Source organism: Oreochromis aureus, linkage group 6 (assembly GCF_013358895.1).
Source record: "Oreochromis aureus strain Israel breed Guangdong linkage group 6, ZZ_aureus, whole genome shotgun sequence".
NCBI classification, from domain to species: domain Eukaryota; kingdom Metazoa; phylum Chordata; class Actinopteri; order Cichliformes; family Cichlidae; genus Oreochromis; species Oreochromis aureus.
The window spans coordinates 9,365,576-9,382,520 of NC_052947.1; the positions used below are offsets into that span (position 1 = coordinate 9,365,576).

At 43.3% G+C, this 16,945-nt stretch overlaps 1 protein-coding gene across 2 annotated transcripts in view; it reads left to right on the forward strand.

Moving 5' to 3' along the window:
- The first annotated feature begins 6,932 nt into the window (after window positions 1-6,932).
- mgat3b (beta-1,4-mannosyl-glycoprotein 4-beta-N-acetylglucosaminyltransferase b) overlaps window positions 6,933-16,945 on the forward strand; it is a 65,715-nt gene continuing 55,702 nt past the window's right edge. Inside the window, exon 1 of one of the 2 annotated variants that reach the window (XM_039613046.1) lies at window positions 6,933-7,006. The gene's annotated coding sequence lies outside the window, so the exon portion shown is untranslated. Of the gene's footprint in view, window positions 7,007-14,121; window positions 14,950-16,945 lie in introns of those variants that run through there. The other variant, XM_031751111.2, reaches the window with a different exon arrangement.

Below are 16,945 nucleotides of genomic sequence, written 5' to 3' on the forward strand. Positions count from 1 at the left end.
GATCACATGTTGCTCTAGAACTGAGCACTGGTAACAAGCTAGATGTTGAGGCTGACCTCAGAACAGTTTTCTGCTTGGTCTGAGCCCATTTTAAATGAGCTTTGGCCCAGAGAAGACAGCAGTGTTTCTGGATCACGTTCACATATGGCTTCTCTGCATGACAGAGCTTTAACCTGCATTTGTTAATGGCACAGTGAACTGTGTCCACAGGCAGTGACTAATGGAAGTGTTCCCGAGCTCGTGCAGTGATTTCTCGCGTAGACTCGCGCCTGTTTTAATGCACTGCCGTCTGATGGCCCAAAGATCAGACATTTGGTATCGTTTTGGCCTTGTCCCTTGCGCACAGAGATTTCTCCAGGTGTTCTGATTCTTGTGATGATATTATGTACTATAAATCATGAGATATTAAAAATCCTCACAGGTTGAGGATCATTACTCTGAAATTATTTAACAATTTGTTTAATTTTTTTTCTCAAGATCATGCAAATGCAGGTGAACCTCAGCCTCTCTGACCTGTTGGCAAATAACCAAATTAGCTGCAAAATATTTCTCCAAGCTTTTTACTTCGAACTTTAACTTTCTGTTGCCCAACCTTTTTAAGACATCTTAAAATAAGCTCAAAAAAGGTTGTTTTTCCTCAGTACAAACATTTAATTTGTTTTTCTGTGTTCTGTTGTTAATATAAATGCTGGTTTATGAGATTTGCTAATCATTGCTTTCTGTTATTGTTTACATTACACACAGTGTCCTAACTTCTTGGGTGTGTGTGTGTGTGTGTGTGTATATACACACATTTTTAAAATGCTGGATACACAAGTTTCAAATAATTCGGTCCATGTATGTGTAAGTTACTGACAACTGTTGCTAATAACCAAAGGTCTTCAGCATCAGCCATGAACACTTTTAGTGGTGATGTATAATAAGACACGCTTTATGTATGAGAAATACGTAAGCTGGACTATAATTACAGTTTGGAGTCTTGCATACGAAGTGTGGGCCGCTCCATCAACATGACAAGGAACAGGAACAGAGGAAGATCTGACTCTCCAGCAGCTTCGTGGGACATTGATAGATGGTGCGCATAGTGACTGTAAAAGCAGCACACTGTGCTCGCAGTGCATTGAAGTAAACACTGATGTGCAGCGGTGTGATAGGTAAGGCTGGGGAGGATCTAGAAGAGCTTAGTGAGATTAGTGGAGCAAATGGAGCCATCCATAAAAGTCAAACTGAGCCATTACTCTTTGCTTTATACTGTCCTGTGTCGCCATGATGTCAGAATAAACAATGAGAAGTTGCTTGCAAACCTGAAAGTTTCAAATTAAAATGTTCATCTTAATCCAACACTGTTGGAAATCTTTTTTTTCCCATCTGCTTTGTATTTCAGGATATACAGACACTTGGCTGACTGCAACTCTGCATGCCTCTGATTTCCTGTTTTACAAAATTACTTTCAGAGAGAGGGAGGGGCTCTTCAAGCCGAGAAAAGCTTCGCATTCTTTCACATATTCTGTCAGTGTCAGATGTACAAATATGCAAACTGTAACTGCACGGCACTCTGGGGTACCGGGCCGTGAACCCTTTCCCAGAGAGTCTTACCTAATAACTGAAAATTCTCAAGCTAGGAGACTTGAAATGTCTTAACGTGGTGTCATTGTGCGAGTCTGATAGAATTAAAAACGTTAGTACATTTATCATCATGCAGCTTATTTTGCACAGCCCCCCTTCTTGGAAGTCAGGATGTTATCTCTGCCTAAATTAACTTCACACTGTTATGAGGCTCTAATTGGTTTAATCAGAGAAGTGATTAGAACACACGAAGAAGCAATAAATGGAAGAAGAATCGTGTCGCATTAAACCCTCAAGTCACAAGTTCAAACTGTACCGCAGCAGAGTGCTCGGTATCAAAGCCAACGCAGGAATGTTGCTAATTGCTCGTTTAAAAGCTCATTTTCAATGTAAAAACCTCAAGCCGGCAATGAGACTTGTAAATGAGCTTCACTGCACTCTGCTTGAAGCCTCTGTTTGTTCTTATGGATGCATTTTGAAAGCTTTGCTCACATAGCAGTCAACAAATATCTGCTCAGCTTTCCATTCACGTCGATCAAAGCCCCAAAAGTCCTGTCGGGGGTCCAGTTTTATGTGTATAAAGCCAAATCACATCAACAGTCGTCTCAAGGTGCTTTACAGGCTCAGGGAGGGGCAGCCTGGTTTGGGTCCTTGGTCAGAGAGTGTGATTCTGACACTAACATTTCACTAGCTGGGCCCACGTCCTCATTTTAGGTTTGTCAGCATTTTAGTAGGTAAAGGTGAATGCTTTGACATGAATTGAGCTGCGGTTTGGGGAAGGCCTCGAAGGGGACTGGTGATGGCTCCCAGGCCTGGCAGGTCCCCCTGTACTAAATAGAAGCGACGAAATTAAAGAATAGAGAACCAGGAGGGAGGGAGGGTGGGGCACGTAAACAAGAACGATCAGCTTGCAGAACTGGGGGAACCTATATAGATGACAGCCGGAAGGAGCGTGTTTGGAGGCGTGGTCCTGCTCCTGAGATTCAGATACATAATCTCCATTAAATGAAATCCTGACTGGAAGGGCCATATCAGTGCAAAACTAAGCAGGTGTACACGCCTTGCTAATGAAGTGCTGACTGATTTTAGGAACTCTTTAGCAAATATTATTTTCTTCCATGTTAAATATAGTTATACAGCTGCCATACCTATTGTATGAAAAGTGTTTTGGCTTTGACTAGTGAGTAGTTGAATATAAACTCACTGGCCAAAGTTGGGTTCAGACCAAGCATCAGAAAAAAAGTGATTTCAGTGATTTTGCATCTGACATGGTTGTTGGTGCCAGAGTAGCTGGTCTAAGTATTTTAGGTACTGGGATTTCCAATCATAGCTGTGTCTAGGGTTTACAGAGAATAGTAAATAATTCTGGAAATATGCAGCGAGGGGCATTTCTCTTAGTGAAAATGTTTTGTTGATGGCAGAGGTCAGAGGAGAATAGCTAGATAGGAAGGAACAGTAACTCAAATTACCACTCGTTACAACCAAGGTATGCAGAAGAGCATCTCTGAATGCACATGTGGGACCTTGAAGCAGACTGGCTACTGCAGCAGAAGACCACAACCCGGTGCCAATCCTGTTAGTTAAATAATCAGCCGCTCACATAGCGTCAACTCAGTGCATTTATGCATGTAGAGCAGCAAAAGACCACACTGGGTGCCAACACCTGTCAACTAAGAACAGGAAACTGGTGCTAAGATTCACACAGTCTCACCAAAATTGAGCAACAGATTGGAAAAATGTTGTCTGGTCTTATGAGTCTCCTGAGCTGCTGCAGCACTCAGATATCAGGAACAGAATTAGGTGTAAATAACATAAAGGCATTAATCCAGCCTGTCTTGTATCAGTGATTCAGGCTGTAATGGTCTGTGGGATATTTTCGTGGTACACTGTGGGCTTCTTAATGCTCCATCATTTGAACACCAAAGCCTACCTGAGTGTTCCTACTGACCATTTTCTGATGGCTGCTTTCAGCAGGATAACACTGTTGTCACAAAGCTCAAATCATCTCTGAGTGGTTTCTTAAACATGATGCTGAGTTCACTGTGCTCAAATGGCCTCAAAACTCATTATATCCCAGTACAACAGAGCACCTTTGGAATGGGATGGAACAGGAGATTCACATCTGCAGCGACTGTGATCCTAGCATATCAATATGGATCAAAGTCTCTAAGAGATTGACAGGGGATTTCTTTAAATCACCCTGCCGTTCTTTCTTTAGCCAAGACTCCTGAGTTTAGAAAACACACAAACACTGCAGAAGTTTTTCACTCGTGAGGGGCAGTCATGAAACGCACGAACTGCGCCCCACGACTGTCCGCGTCCTTTATTTATACTTTTCTGTGTGAGTGTGTGTGTGTGTATGTGTGTGTGTGTGTACAAAGGTAACAACGTCATTTAGAGCCGCGGGTTTTTCCCCTTCACTACATTTGCATGTTCTTCTAATAGAGCTGAGTCTTCACTTCTCTGTTCTCTGAAGACAGGAAGCGGTTAGTAGCTGCACACAAGTTACTAGGTGAAAAGTCACTTAGACATGTCCTTAATAATAAGATAAAAAGATACATTTCATATAGCTGATCATATTATACAATATTCTCTTAACAGAGATGTTTCCAGGACTGTTTCCAAGAACTGAGGCAGTTCTGAAGTCATTAGTGAGGTGGACCTAATGAAGTGGCCATTTCTTCTTCCTATTATGCATCTCTGAAAAAATGGTTTTCTAAATTTACGTATAAGGTTACAAAAAAGACCCACTTCATGAATTCATATATGAGTAATGGTCAAATGTCAAATTCCTGTAACACAACCTGGTCCGCAGATTTTTACACGTCGTTATAGATTAGAAAACAAGCTTTCCCGATTCACCACTTAAAATTATGAATCAAACCACGGACATATATTGATTATGTACATTGATTACTTTGCAGCCAACCTTTAAAACTCTTGCTTTGTCTTCCAGATGGTTCGTACACTCCCTGTACTCGCACATTTTAATTTGTTAATGCTAATAAAGTCATTGATTTTCTTCGCCGGAGCAGCGGAGGAGTGCATGCTGATATCTTTGGTGGAAAAAAAAAACTTGCATGCTTTTTCTGAATAATTTTCATCTTCTTGGCTCTTCTTTCTCTTCCATCTTCAATCACAATGAGCTCAGAGAGTGTAATCCAAGCAGATTTCAGTTTCTTTGTTGCCAGGATCTCAATAGATTCCTCATGTGGACTTTCAGACTCTGGACGAGCTTCATTCTTCATTTCATGTCATGAGTGATATTTGCATATTGCTACTTTACTATACAATCAACCTTTTTTTTTGTCTTTTGGATGTCAGACCCACATCACAGTGCATACTGTGTCCCTTCTGCTGCCGCTGCTTTGCTGAAGGAGCAACGTACTGTGTCGTGTAAAACATGACCGACTGTGTTGTTTGATGCAGTTGCAGGATGTAGATGTAGCCATGTGTGGCCTTGGAGGATAACAGCTGTTCATTTCTGAAATAATTCAGCCACAGTTTTCTCAGCATATATAAGCAATATTTGTCTGCGTTAGTGACCCAAGGTTAGCTCAGTGTTATCCAGTTTCTAATGTCTAGGTCTTAGCCTAGCTGTGCCTGTGAGTCTTGGGGTGACAGTAGCAGTGATTTGCGAGTCTCATACACCCATGTTTTACTCATTGTCGACTATAATAGAACTGATTTGTCAAATTTTTCATTTGATGGTGGGCCAAATTTTTTCAACTGGTGAAAGTTAACCCCAGGACTCTTCTACTCCAAAGACATGCTTTTATATGAGATGCAGCATGTGGTTTTGTTATTGTCTTATGAGTTTACAAGGCCTACCCTGTAAGAGACATCATCTGGATGGGAGCAAATGTTGCCTTTCAGCATTGATGGTGCCTTTCCAGATATAAAGCTGTGAATTCTAGAAGAACTGACGGAATCGTGTCAGAAATGGCCTCGGATAACAAGCCAGAAAATAATTTCACACTTTTATCCTTCTAATTAGTTTTTCCCTTTGTTTGAGGTTGGCCCAGAGGAGACAGCGGGGTTACTGGATCGTATTAACATAGGGCTTCTTCTTTGCATCACAGAGCTTTAACCTGCATTTCTGGGTGGCACCACAAACTTTGTCACAGAATAGTGCCTGTTTTTACAAAGATCAGGCAGCCGAGATCGTATTTTGACACCATTTGTCCCTTTCACAGAGATTTCTCCACATTCTGTGAATCTTTTGATGATATTATGTATTGTACATGATATTCAGTGTCTTCATCTGGAGAAGAAATATGTTCCAGTTTTGAACAGAGGTGAACCTCTGACCTTCTTCTGAGAAACTCTCCTTCTCTTAGATGCTCTTTTTATACCCAATGATGTTATTGACTAATAACCTAATTATGCGCGTGTAGGTTCTCAGTCATCCAGGTCATCGTATTCTAAGGAGCTTGATATGAAAGCCACTGGACTTCTTTGAGTTCCTTGAAGACGTTTCACCTCTCATCCAAGGCTTTGAAAACCAAACAGTGGTGAGTCCCAGGTATTTAAACCCTAGTGCAGGTCCTCTCTTAAGAGGTTTGTTTACCTACCATTGATCATGTGATTCATCACATGAGCCAAGTTGTAAAGAAAGGCATGAGTCATTATCAGCAGAGATTTCAGGTGATCACTGTTTGATAGGAACAGCAACATTAAAGCCAGAGATCAGCAGAATGTGGGGACGCTTAAGTGAAAAGAAGAGAAATCGATGTTTCAAAGCTGAATTCTATCAGAGTAAATAAAAGCACTTTTTAAGACACATCAACCTTATTAAGGAAAACATAACGTGTTAAAACACAGATGCACACGAACAGATGGTGTAACCTGACCTAATTTTAATCTGTAGTTAAATCAACTTTAAACTATGAAGCAGTGGGTTCAAAACAGGAAAAACTTGACTTCATGAGTCTATTGTTTTTTCTTATTTTGACATGTCAGTTTCCCTTCAGCAGGATCCATACTGTAACCTGAAGCTTCTGACAGCCAGTATTAACCATTGTGCAGTAGATCAAATATGTTTTCAACCCTGTTGTTTCTGTAATTCAGCATTAAAAAAAATAGAAGAGCAGTAACTGTCATCACAGGTCATCTTACTGTGTCCTCAGGTTTTGTTAACATTCTCAGGCGTGGTGTTAAACAGTGACTAGTTATATGATAGACCATCACCATGTGGGTGTGTTTAGGGCGTAAGCTGAACCAATGGAGTGTAATATCTGCTGTACTTTGTGACCAAGGAGACTGCAGAATGCTGTGTTTGTTCAGCCCACACTCACCTGATACTTCTCACCTTTAATGGAAGAGCTCATTACCTGCCTGGAAAAAAAAAAAAAAAGAGAGAGCACAACAGACAGGACGCTGTCTACCTGATCCTGGACCGCTGACTGTGGCTGCGAGAGGCAGGAGAAAACTGGGAAAGGTAAACATGCACGGCTTTAATATTTAAAAACGCAGCAAACTGAAATATCTATGTGGAGGAAAAGCGGAGAGCTGTTAGCCTGTTTGTGTAAAGAGATGCAGGCGTGACAGCATGTCTGCAACTATTTTGATAGTGTGAGAAAGAGTTGCAGTCTTTACTCTGTCAAGTGTTTTGAAATGCTTGCTGAGTGCTGTAATGAAGTCTGACACTTTTGTCTGAGAGTAAACGCCACGGCAAAACCGGCTCGTTCCACGCAGAGTGTGCTGATGAGCACAAAGGGGGGAAAGTCACTGGAAGTATGGAAGAGCAGAAGAGTCCTTAGTTTCTCTTTCTCTTCACGCCCTTTTGTCTCCCCACTCGTAACGTTTCCCTCATAATCAAACACCCCTGAGCAATAGTGATGCACAGGAAGCGTTTTCCAGTCAGCAGTAATCTCCTACACATTGAACACATTACAAATCCACCTACAGATGACTGACTTCCAGGTTTTACGGGACCCTAACCACACCCCGGCTCCATGAAAAAAACAGAAGCAATTGAATGCTTATCTCTTCCTGTCTCATAAAGCATTGATCTTTCCCTAGTATTTGGTTTACCGCTATATCCGTCTGGAAAGTCCAAAGCTCTCACTCTGTCTCCATATCCAGATTCCTGTCGCCCTAAAGTTGTATCCAAGGAAAACTGAGGATGTGAAAGCTTTAGGGAACTGAAACGTTTGACTCAGTCTGGACTTGGATCAAAGACCATTTTTATTGCAGGTGTCATCTGAGAAGACTCTTTTGCTGAATATTTTATCCTGCGTGTGTTGCCTTGGGTGCAGACGTTCTAGGAAACTTCTATGAAAATGAGACGTGTGTTGAGAACTCACTCTTTGTTGGTCCCGTTTCTTTTAAACCGAGGCTTTTCCGGCTTTTCTATATTTGAAGAGACTGTTTTGTTCTAGTTTCATGAAGCGTTTAAATTTGCTGGTATACAGGTGTGATTGTGTTCTGGATGTGAGATGGAGATTAAATGACTATCTGGTTCACCCAGCAGTTTTTCCTCTGGGAAGGCACGCTGGTGTTGCTCCGGTTCTGTGCTTGCACCATCTTTATCAGTCTTTTCAAAATAATTACATGACTTCTCAAATCTAATCAACCAATCACACAACAATTCAATGCTTTTAAGGCATGTAGAGCAACAGGGGACCACACAAGGTGTCACTGCTGTCGACTAAAAGCAGGAAACTGAGGCTACAGTTTGCCAGTACTGGGCAATAGAAGGTTGGAAAAACGCGGTCTGGTCTCAATTTCTGCTGCAAGGTTCAGATGGTAGGGTCAGAGTTTGTTGAAGAAAACATGTAAGAAAGAAAACAGAGCTGCTGAGGCACGGACTCTGTTAGAGCCCTGAACGCTTTCTGTGACATGCAGTACTTCCTAACATTGACCAGGACGCCAGTGACCTGGTTTGGTTCACACTTCTCACCTATTTCCGGATACCTGAAAGGAATTATTAACAACTATAAGGCCAAAAGATAACATCTCATAGTTCCTGAAAACACTTGTTTCATTCATGGCTTAAAATACAACCTAACCATACCAGCTTTTCCAGCGACTTGGAGAAAGTAACCAGGTTAAAACAGGTTTGCTGATGTTACAAGGTACGGCACAAGGGTCAAGACATATGTATGATTTTCCAGAGACAGTTTTAGTGTAGTGAGCATAAAATAATCCCTGAAACCAGCCAATGTACCCATGAATGACCCAGATGAATCAGAGGGTGTAACTTTAGGTTCTTTAACAGAAGCTATGACCCCGACACCAGAGTGACAGTATGGGTCAGATCTGATTTGGTTCCAGCTATCATAAAAGCATCTTCATAATCCTGCTTCATGAGACAGGACAGACTTCTGCTGTCAGCCATAAAAAAAAAACCATGTCGCACTCAGACTGCTGACGGGCTGATATCAATATTTAAAATGCAGAAACAGTGTAGGTCTCTAAAGCCCCTCCCCCCACCGCACAGTGGCTGCTGATTGCTCAGAGGGAGAACAAAGTGAGGCTTTGAGGTTGAAGATCTCAGGCTGTTATGAGGGATGTTACGCTCTAGGGGGCTTAGCATCCAGCTGTATTTACTGTATCACTAATAAGCAGAGATGTTGCCAACTTCGCAACTTCACTGGCTTACTGATGCAGACACTTGTTAAAAAGCAATGGATCACAGGCTATTTAAAATCTGAACCATATCACAGCTGCCAAATAATGAGCATCTAGACTCCTTGAGCTCCCTCGAGACCCGAGTCTCCGAAAAAGGGACTCAACCTGAACCTGTAACCTGAAACTAAAACTGAAATGGGTGAAGTCACACAAAGTTGGGGAGATATGTAAATCCTTTGTTACACCTGCTGGCTTCAGGCAGATGTACAAAGGATGAACTAATAGCTGACTTTAGATCTCTCAGGTGTTCCCTTCAAAAACCCTGGACTGAATTTGTGAAGGACAGCAGGCTTTGTTTATCCACATGAAGTAGAAACCATCCAGAGGGCAGCTTCTGATGTTTGACAGCATCGGTTGGTATAAAACGTATACGTGATCAACTCATTGAGCCGATTCTCTTATATTATTGTAACTCACAGCTTCGAGCTTTAAGGCATCTACACACCGGACGTGTAAGATTCATGAGAAAATTCATGGGTTCAAAATATTTTTCTAACTCACCTTTTGTTAATGCAGCTGTTTACACCAACTGAGTAAACTTGCATACAAATAAACAGATCTGACCAATCAGATCACCGCAATCTGCAACTGGCAACAAGTGGACTCATAGCTCAAAGTGTGCACTGCTACTAATATAGATGTTGTAAAATAATACTGTTTTACCTCTGACACACAGGCAGACACTGCTCTCTGGTCAATCGGCTCTCTACCTGCTCTGATCTGGTGCCAACTCTGATCACAAGAGCTCAATCTACCTCACTGACATTCTGAATTACGTCTCTTTCTAAACGCGCTCGGCCTGTAAAGGTCTTTAGGCTACAGATCTACATGGGAGCGATGGTGGTCTCAGGTACTGAGGCAAACTTGTGCCACGTGGGCTTGTAATGTGCACATTAGGAATCTATTTCCTCATGTCTGTCAGTCTTGAAAAGGACAAGCAGAGATGTTCCTTTTTCTTTAACCAAGAGGCTTTCGGGCCTGGTCTCATTGCATGAGTTCAGTGAAACCCTGAGTTAAGTTAAGCAACGTGACAAAGACGAACATTCGCCCCTCGGAGGATGTTTCCTTTTAAGGGTCGGTGCAGTTTATTGTTCCAGTTTATTCAAGCATGCATAGCCACAAATAGCATGAATAGTCCTCCACCCTTTGCCACAGGCACTAGGAGGAGGACACAAGTTGGTAGACATGTTAGAACAATAAACAGCTTATTACAGATAGCCATTCATTTTTGCTAGATTAACTCTTACGCGTCACATTGTGTGCATGCAGGAATTTGACTTTTTTCTCCAAAAAATTTATGTTTTTGTTTGAGATTTACTTTGGTAAGCTAATTAAACCAATGGAAACTTTAGATATTTTATATTTTTGTTAGTTTTAATTCTTTCTGAATTTATTTTTTGGCATTTAACGTGTCTGACTAGAGACGTGGGGATAAGGGAGGGGCTCGACATGCAACGCTTGTCCACACTTGTTGGATTTTAGCTCGGTACCAGAGTCATGATGTTAGTAAAGTACAAACTATGGAGACTGTAGCTGACGATAACAGTGTAGATACAGACTCACAGTTTCTGTGTGCTTATTCTGAATACATCTGTCATTTCTTGGTGCAGAATAACACGCATACTATTCTTGATAAATTTCAGTCAGGTTTTAGAAAGTTACACTCCACAGAAACAGCTCTCCTGAAAGTCACAAATGACCTGATGGCTGCAGACAGGGGTGATTGCTCAGTCCTTGTTCTTCTGGACCTTAGCTCAGCCTTTGATACCGTTGACCATCAGATCTTAATCCATCGCTTAAATCATACGGTAGGGATATCTGGATCTGTCCTAAAGTGGTTCACCTCAGTTTTGGCAGATAGAACAGTTTTAGTTTCAGTGGGAAACTTCCGATCAGATGTAGCTAAATTTTCATGTCGAGTCCCACAGGGTTCGGTTTTAAGCCCCCTGTTATTTTCACTATATATTCTTCCTTTAGGCCGCATCATTAGCGGTTTCAAAAATATTTCCTACCATCTGTATGCAGATGATATCCAATTATACATCTCTTTTAAACCTTGGGAATTAGACAAGCTATCCACTCTAATGGACTGTCTTAAGGAAATTAATGTTTGGATGACAAACAATTTTTTGCAGCTGAACGCAGACAAGACCGAGTGCTTAATCCTTGCTCCAGAGAATATCAAGCCCCAAATTAGTCAACATCTGGGTGCCTTTTCATCCTCGATAAAAGCTACTGCTCGGAATCTTGGGATAACTTTTGATCAATCTCTTTCTTTTGACGTTCATATTAAATCTGTGACCCGCTCCTGCTTTTTTCATTTAAGAAATATTGCCAAACTCAGGACTATTGTCTCCAAAGCTGAACTGGAGATGCTTGTCCACGCCTTCATCTCCTCCCGGTTAGACTACTGTAATGCACTCTTCTCCTGTGCATCTAAGGCTTCACTAAATCCCCTCCAAGCGGTCCAAAATGCTGCAGCAAGGCTTTTAACCTACAGTAATAAATTTTCACAAGTTTAAAATCCTCACCTTTTACGTTTATGTCTTTACAAGGTGAGGCCCCCACCTTCTCCAACTCTACTCTCCAAAGCAGATTCTTGGATCCACTGATAGTGGTCTTTTATCTATTCCACGGACCCGTTTGAAAACGAAGGGGGAAATTGCGCTTTTCAAACCCTGGCTCCAATACTGTGGAACTGTTTACCTCTCCCGCTACACACCACTGACTCTGTGGTTTCTTTTAAAAAACAGCTTAAAACACATCTGTTTAGACAGGCATTTGGGTAATGTTCGTGTGTAATATGTTGTTTTGTTTGATATTTATACTGTCCTATTGCTTTGTTTGATATGCTTTTATACTTCCTTTATATTGTTTGTTTGACATGCCTTTTATTCTCATGTGAAGCACTTCGTAACAGCTTCTTGTCTTAAATAGTGCTATATAAATAAATTTTACTTACCTTTACTAATTGAGGATAAACCAACTTTAGGTTCTTCCTGGACTCTCTTGCATGGCACAGAGTAATCACAAAACCAGATAGGCTTGCCAACATGATTTTGTTACATACTAGCGTAGAAGATAATCGTGTCATTTCAAAAAATAATGTTAATGATACACACCTGTGTTTGCACACGCCAGCTCTCTGCAGATGCTAGACATTGCATTTGTTTATTTGTTCACCTGCTGATAGTCATGGTTGCAGACGCCCTCTCCTCCTACCTACCCTCACATCCTGAGTGTAATTCATTTGCCATAAAAGGATAAAGAAACATAATCAGCACACTTACATTAAATCTGACCTGAAGCATTATTAAAGGGATTTTCAGAAAAAGAAATACATCATCCCACGCCTTCAGCTCTTCCTCGTTTACAGCAGTTAAAATGGTGGAAACTTATATTTAAATTTGACTTTGTGAAGTCAGCATATGTGCAAGCCATGGCGTATAGAGGACCCAGATACAGGACGCAGAACACTAAATCAGAAATGAGCTTTTGTTGTAGCTGATAGATATACCCAAACAAAATACACAAAGTCCACATAATATCTAAACATCACCAAAACAAACAAGCAAGAAGACCAACAGAAATGTGCAATCTAAACAGGCACAATGAGCAGAGGCGACGATCAGCCAGCACACAAAGGAAGAGCACGACAAACACATTAGAAAGGGAATTCAGGATGCACGCACACATGCTAAACACACGAAACACAGGTGCATGCAATGAGCAACAGGTGGAAGCAATCAGGGAATCAGGGGCCAGACAGGAAGTAACAGTAACTTCCAAAATAAAACAGGAAGCCAACAAAAGAGACTGACACAGAATAACTTTGGAGACAAAGAGGGACAATTGGAAGCAATGGGGAGATTGCTGCTACTCGTCCTATTACTACCACCACTACTACTACTACAGTAAACATTATAATAATAAAAGGCAGTAGAATTAGAAATTAAGAAAACAAGCCAGGGGGAATCAAGGCAGTAATTCAAAATTCAAAACACAGAGTGGAAGTTGTTATGGCTAAAAATAGCCATCTGATATCATATGAAACTACGGATTAAAAATGGGATGTGTGTATGTGTGTGAAGGCAGGTGACACTGGGCAGTGTAGTGTATATGTGTTGGATTTGTTTGGAAAAGGTGCAGGTTTAGTCCTTTTTTCCTGATACATCCAGCTCTGCACTTAATGGTGCCTAAAGAGCCAAATATGGATTTGTCATAGCAGCAAGGCGGGCCTTTCAGCTATCTAAACACATGTGTAATGGATAGTATTATACTGAACTGGGCCAGTATTTTAACCCGCTCATGACTGCAAATCACATGTTATGACTTTAAAAAAAATACTTAAAACTAAGAGACAAATTCCCTGTTTTCCACTTTTCCCTCTATTTACACATAACCAGCTCCTACTTCACTAACACTGAACGAATACAGCACCGTTTGCGTTTAACTGAAGGGCAGCGTTGCCCGAGGTGAGCTCCGAGTTACAACCTGCTGTTTCTCTGGCGCCCCCTTCAGGCCATACTTCACATTGCCTGAGCAGCAGTCGGAGGTGAACGTGTGTGTGTGTCTCCTCACACTGTATCCGTGCAACAGTGTCTGGTGTGCCTCACGGGGTCCCTGCTATATGGGCATACAGTTTTCTTGCAGTTCTGCAGGCAGTGTTTACAGGCGAGCTCTGCGTGGATCACAGGTGAGGTCACAGCAATAACAGTCTTATATGTTCCAGCCGCTGCACGGTTCGCTCATCTCATTTTTCATATCTCATGATGGGCGCCCCCACCGTCCCGCCGATAAGCAGCATAACGGGGGGAGGAGCTCTCTTCTCACGGGGCTCCTCCTTCCGCTCCCTTAGTTTTCTTCCACTTGCTCCCCCCCAACGCCACCCACCCCCCCTACACACACACACACACACACATGCACACTCATCTGCACCTCCTCCTGCTCTTCGCAGCTCCGATCGAGAGGAATAGAGGGCAGATTATGAGAATATACGTGAAGGCGGAGCGAGCGGAGGAGTAGCGGGGGTTCTTCTCCTCCTGTGAGCGGAAAAGGCGTCACGGCGGGTGCGGAAGACTGAAGAGAGAGGGACGCATCGCGGACAGAGACCGAGGAGACGGAGGGAGGAGGCGACAGCGGCTCGTAAACACGACGGAAAACGGCGATCAGCTCGGCAGACAGCGGCTATCACCCCCCATCCATCTCCCGCCTGGCACCACCAGCCCCACCGACACTGCTGCCACCCCCGGAACCCCTTCGCATCATTCCTTCTCCATCCTATTTTTGTACGGTTATTGTTGTTTGGTTTTTGCACCGCGGTGTGGCTCGGTGCTTTCCGTGCCTCTGCTCGCTGTGATTATCTGTGGGGCGAACCGCTGCTCGTGTCTGAGGAGCAGCAGCATCAGGGGCTGAGCTAGGAGAGGAGGCTGTGAGCCATCACCGCGACCCATAGGATCCCCCCCACCACCACCCCCAGTCGGGTCCCGCTTGGGACGATTATCTGCGCGTCCGATCCGGCGGATAGAGGAAAAAAACAAAAACAGCGAAGGCGAAATGACTGCACAGTAACCCGCCTTCAACAGAGAGAGAGATAGAGACCCCGGCCCCCGGTTATCAGCCAGTCTCCAGCATCACCGATGCGATGGCATAGCGGCTTCTGCAGTGCAACCGACTGGCTCGACTCAGATCAGCAGGGCTCTCATCCACCATGACCCTCTGAAAGACATCCGACACAGGCACAGATGGGTAAGAGGAGATGCTCAGCTCTTTTATTCATGTTTTCTTTTCCCTTTATGTTGATTCCGGGATGTGGAGGTTGGGCGGGGAATGTGCAGGGGTGGGGTGAGCAGGGGCGGTTTGTGACGTGTAGAAGACCCCTGCCATCGCACTGAGCCCAGGGTATAAGACTGCAGTGTAAGGTGTGTGTGTGTGCCCGAGTGAGGTTGTGGAAGTTGCTGAAAACAGAAGAAGACCGGGGCGGATGTGTAGACATGGATGTTCCTTACTGGGTTCATTGGAAATGTTTTTGTCCTGTGTATGTTAGACTTGATGTTCAAGCTCCATGACCGATTAGTCTGTTGGCCATTCTGTCACAGACTCCCCCCCGGCCTTCCAGGGCCAGTGGGTCAGGAATTGCTGTTCGCTTTCATCTGCAGAAATGTCACAGGAAGGAGATGCAAAATAATGTGCAGAGATGTAATCAGCCTCAAAGAAGCAGCGATACAAGATGCTAAAGACTAATCGAGGCTAATCATGTTCATGTTTCACGTCACTCATGGTTCGTAGATTGTTGGTGCACTGGAGCTTTCAGGTTTTGGCATTTGATTCTCATTAAGGTACCTCCATGAGGTTCCTTAAGTGCCCGCTGGTGCTTCCTTGTTCACTTACATTTTTAAATGACATTATTCACATGAGACCGGTTCCCAAAAGTACTGTTCTTGAGGCTCTCTAAATTGTGAGGTAGAGATCTGGCAGCATTAGAGAAAAAACAATCAGCAATCAGCTGGCAACAGCGAGGAGGAAGAACTCCTCTTTACAGGAAGAATGAGAGCAGAGGTAGGCTGCAAACTACAAACTACAGGAAGGAAGAGTCTAGTTCACAGCATGCAGTGGTTGGACATAAGTGCATGGCAAGTGGGTAGATGCTTCTGTTTCAAATACCTAAAACGTCGGAGGCCGTGAGTCTTGTCACTGCTGCTCACAGCTCAGCGTAAAGACCTCCCAGCACGTGACCTTATAGGTCTGAATCACCCTTTTCCAAGCAGCTGACTTCTGTTTGCGACAGCTGAGGCCTTCACTGAATAACTCTACTTTCCATGTCTCGTCAAAGTGAAACCAAAACCAGAACACCACCTCCGCTAGCTGAATTCTTTTCTAATTTCCCACAGGAGTGAGTCTGCTGCTCCCTGACTGGTGCTTTGGGATATCCAACCCTGCTGCGGTGGGGGTGCGAGTACTAAGGGGTTGAATAAGCCGATGCGCCATTGGGCAGGCTTTGCGTGAGCTTGATCGAAGGTTTTGACTATTACAGTTCTGTGGAAAGAAAACAGTAGACCTCTTCCTCTTTCAATACGTCACCCGTTACTCTGGAGCATAACAATTAATCGGCTGTAGCTCCATTAGAGCTGCTCTGTGGTGCAACAGTAGCAGACTGCACTACCTGGCAGATCCCAGGTGTGACTGCACGAAGCGGAGCGTCAGTGATGAGCACGCTCAGTCTGTTCCCCGAGGATAAAGATGCTTCTTTTGGGCTTTTTTATTTTATGATGTCTGTTTAGTAACGACAATAATTTGAGAAGGTCTAAGTTGAATCCACGGTGAGATAGTGGGCTAATACTTCGACTTTTCCTGGCAGCTGTTTGGTACCAGATCAGTACCTGGCAGGTTGTGAAGAGAGCAGACAGGAAATGAATTTGAGCTAGAGGGCAGCAGGAAGTTTCTCACCATGCTTCCAGCTGAAGCAGAAGGATTTCTGCTGCTGCGGTTGTCTGCAGTTATCACGACATGCGTTCAAATGGTCCACCGATGTCCTAACAAACATCCCCGAGCCCCACGTTTCAAACAGCAGCATCAACAAAGACCGTCTCTCTCGGGAATGCTGGCCTTTTAACTTCACGGTTGATGCTGATGCTGAGAGACAGAGCCTCGTGCAAGAGTCTGTGAGGTGTGTGTGTCTGTGTGTGGTAACGGTGGCAGTGTTTGCAGGAGGAGGAGCAGAAACTGAAAGGGTTTGAAACACACT